General features: G+C 46.9%; 1 pseudogene; it reads left to right on the top strand.

The window, feature by feature from the left end:
• Positions 1-329: 329 nt before the first annotated feature.
• Positions 330-2263, top strand: LOC132479214 (uncharacterized protein C2orf78-like; annotated as a pseudogene).
• Positions 2264-4018: the final 1755 nt, after the last annotated feature.

The raw sequence follows: 4018 nt of genomic DNA, 5'->3' as shown, positions 1-4018 counted from the left end.
GAATGCTAGGCTTTGTAAAACATTTCATGTTTTAAAAATAAGACTCATTTTTAATTGACTTATAACAATCCTATGAAATACAAAGAAAACGAAGAATCAGTGACATGAAATGATCACCAGTAAGAATTACAATAGTCACCACTTATCTCATAGCATAGGACACTGTCCATGATCCTTACGAAGAGTCGGTAGAAATGCCTTGCCCATCTTGCCCCTAAACACCAACACAGCAATCATGTACCTTGAAAGGTACATGATTGCTGTGTTGGTGTTTAGGGGAAACATCTCACTTACCAGGGACTGACTTCTACCTTGATTCCTTTGTAGGGATGGAGACTTCCCTGGTGATGAAAACTTCCCTGGGATGTCAACCTCCAATCCAGACATTTTGTGTGACACAAACCCAAGAACTCCCCAAGTCCTGCAGGAGCAGAAATATTCAGATACTTGAGAGTAATCCACCACCCGCACTTGGGGACATTTCAGGGACAGCTCCAGTCCAGACTGCCAGACTGTAGTCTGTAGTCAGGAGACTGTAGTCTCCTGGCCCTGCCTCCAGCTCCAAGCTAGGGACAAATAGAGAGTAAGAACTTGGAGGATATTAAAACCAAGCTTTCAAAGCCTCTGGATGCCTACCAGATCCCAAGAGAAAAACAAGAGCGTCCACTACTCCCTTCTAGAAATCCCTGATATTCACCAGCTCCCAGGCTGCACTGACCCCGTCAGCCAAGAGGATCAGCCTGGTTCTGAAAATGCTGATCTGGGAAAGAACAGCCTGAGTCTTGAGGACCTAAAGACATTTGAAAATGGGATGGAATCTAGCAGTGGTTTTTCAGACATTACTACACTGGCGGAGGATATTCACTTTCCCCAGCTCTTTAATTCATTGAAAGATCCTGATCAATCCAAAGGTTCCAACGTGATCAAAGCCAAAGATACCAGAGCCATTAAAGTGAGTCAGGTGCAGGAAAAGCCAAGTGTCATAAAGGTTCCCTCTGATCAACCCAGGAAGAACAAACATAAGGCCTCTGAGCCTATCAGTGGTGCTCCCAAGGCCAAAATCCAGCCAAAGAATCCAGAGTGCCTGTTAGGAGGAGAAATGGTTCTAGGCAATGCTGCAGTCAGTGACAGGGCTCCTCTGAACACGGCCAAACATTCTAAAGGCAAACCTCAGAAAGCTGCGTCCAGAAAGATCAGCAAAACTAAGAGCCACGGGCGGGAAAAGACCTCAAGGACCAGAAGAAGAAAGAAGGCTGAAGAGAATAAGCAGTCAGGGAACAAAGTCAAGGCAGAAGAGAAGCCAACAATTCCCAAGACGAAGTGAAAGGAACACCAAACTGAGCTTATCCATGAGAGCATTAAAAAGCCTCGAACCTCCCTAGGCATGTGCATGCTGGAGTCTGTGAAGGTTTTTCATGCACTGGGGAAGAAGAATGGTAAGAAAACTGGGCTCCCTTCCTGTCGGGTCTTGGGAAATTCAAGCAACCCTAAAGACCCCCAGCCACACCCAGCTATCCAGCCATGGAGGTGTACCCCACATGAGGGTAAGAGTCCTGAGAAAACTCAAGTCGAAGCCCAGAAACCAGACAGCAGTGCTGAAAAAGAGTGTCCATCTCCATCCCAGTATGAGCTGCCTCCACCTGAGAAGGTCAAGTTGGTACCTCTGCCTTTTTCTGCCTGGGACAAGCCTCAAGCTCGACCTGCTCCTCGGAGGCCACAGTCTCTGGCCTCACATCGGCCTGCTGTGGTGGACCATGCCCAGCCTGCTTCTACTAACTCAGCTCAACCTGCTGCAGCCAGTTCATCCCAGCCAGGTCCTGCCTCTTTGCCAGGTCCTGCCAAACCAGCTCAGCCAACTGTGACCAACCCAACCCAACTGGGGGGGACCAACCATACCCAGCCTAGTGTCCCTCAGTCTGCTGCTCCTAGGCCTGCACCCTACAAAACTTCATCTTGTGCTTCTCTCCATTGGGAGCCTGTTCCCCCTGCTGTGACTAAGCACCACTCCCCACCCAAGCTCCAAACCCCATTTCTACTCCAAGACTTCAGCAAGCAACGAAGACCATGGAGGGAACCCAACGTTTCTGAGCCAGTCATGTCAAAGCCCATCGAACAAGAGCAGAGACCATAGTGGGAGGCCATGAAGAGGCAGGCTCAACAAGAATGTGAGAATGCTGCAAAATACACCTCTTTGGGGAACCTGCAATTTTTCATTGAGAGGGAAAAAGAAATGGAAATTGCTAACAACTATGGATATTTATAGTAAGAGCTGCTAGGATTGTTGGTGCCACCTTGGGTACCAGCTCTTCTTCCATATATAAATAAGATAGGTATAAATTTCTCTATTTATTTTGATATATTTTAAAACAATAAAACTGAATAAGTAAATATAATAGAATTAAAAGATGAGTAATAAACCTTTTGAATTTTGAGATGCTGCTAACTGTGGCGTGCTTTAATTTTTTTGTTTTGTTTTGTTTTTGATGGGGTTGGAATCAAAGTCTGCATGGGAAAGGAAGGACTGAAAGTCGGATGGGAGAATGAAGGAAAGGGGAGGAAAGGCATAAAAACTGATGAAAGAGGAAGGAACGTGGCCCAGGGCTAGGAAGGTCGAAAGAGATTTATGGATTGCTGAAAGGAAGCAGGAGTGAGGTTGAAATGGCAGAAGTAAAAAGCAGGGTCAGAGGTCAGGGTTGAAAGAACAAAATGTGGGTGGAGTTGAAGATGACAGAATGTGAGTCTAGGTTTACTAGGAGAAATAGAAAAAGTCTCTTGGGGAGGTTGGCCTTAAGTCTCACAACCACCACATAGGTATTTAAGAAAACAAGAGGTTCAGGACACATCTCTGAAAGGTTTGAGTTGCCTTATGCAGGTGTGATTATAGTTAGGGGTACAGGGAAATCTACCAGAGAGGTGGCTAGGGCTCAGAGTTATCCTAGGGGCAGCTGATGATAGGGGCAGAGCCAAGGGAACTGCTGCATCAGGAGGCCCACGAATAGGGCCTGGTATGAAAATCACCATGTACTCAACACCTAAGCACCAGGGCAGCTAATGCACTATTCAGTTAATCCTGGCAATGACAGGCAAGGCCAGTACTCCTGTGCAACTTCACTTAGAGACGTGCAGCAAAGGGCTGAGGTCACAACGCATGTGGAGGTACAAGGCCTCAATTTGAGGCCCAAACGCCTCTGAAGTCCTCAGTATTTACAAGTGCCTGCAGGCGTCCAACCTGGCTTTCAGAACACAGCATGCTGAGGTTACTCGTGGACGAGATCAAACTTCTGGACAGGCCTAAGTATTAACTTGAGGGGCTTCCTCCATTGACCAGGGGGTGTGCCACCTTCTGTAAACATCACCATCAACTGAAACACACGAGAAAAATCCGATGGAAGCATCCACTCTCACGGGTGAGAGCTGTGGGGGCACGGGCACTGGGCAACCGCTCCAACAGCCACAGGACGCAGATGCCCAGCGGTTCAGGGGCTCCCTTGTAGGTCTCATGGGTCTGCTCGAGGGAGTGAAGATGGGAGAGAGTGGCAGGGGGTGGGCGTGAAAAGGAATGCAGTGGGGCGAATGGAGAGATGGAGACAGTGGATCGTGGACAGTGACCATGGGAAAACTGGCAATTTTCATTTTCAAAATTAATTTTTTGAAATGTCATTCACATGCCATAAAATTCACCTCCTGAAACTGCAAATTCAGTGTCATTTCGTACCTTCTCAAGCATAGGCAACCATCACCATCATCTATCCCATCACGTTTTCATCACTCCAAAAAGAAGCCCCTGTAACCATCAGCAGGCCCTCTTCATCCCCTCCTCCTTCAGTTCCTGCAACCATTCATTTCCTTTCTGTCACTATGGTTTTGCCTTTTCTGGACATTTCATGAAGTAATCCAAATGTGGCCACTGTGTGGGGCTTCTTTCACTTAGCATAATGTTTTCAAGTTCGTCCATGTCATAGCATGTGTCAGTACTTCATTCCTTTTTATGACTGTGTAATATTACACATATACACCA

The sequence above is a fragment of the Mesoplodon densirostris genome, chromosome 18 (genome assembly GCF_025265405.1).
Source record: "Mesoplodon densirostris isolate mMesDen1 chromosome 18, mMesDen1 primary haplotype, whole genome shotgun sequence".
NCBI lineage: Eukaryota > Metazoa > Chordata > Mammalia > Artiodactyla > Ziphiidae > Mesoplodon > Mesoplodon densirostris.
The sequence above is the reverse complement of the archived record's forward strand: the minus strand, read 5'-3'. Positions and strand labels throughout refer to the sequence as shown.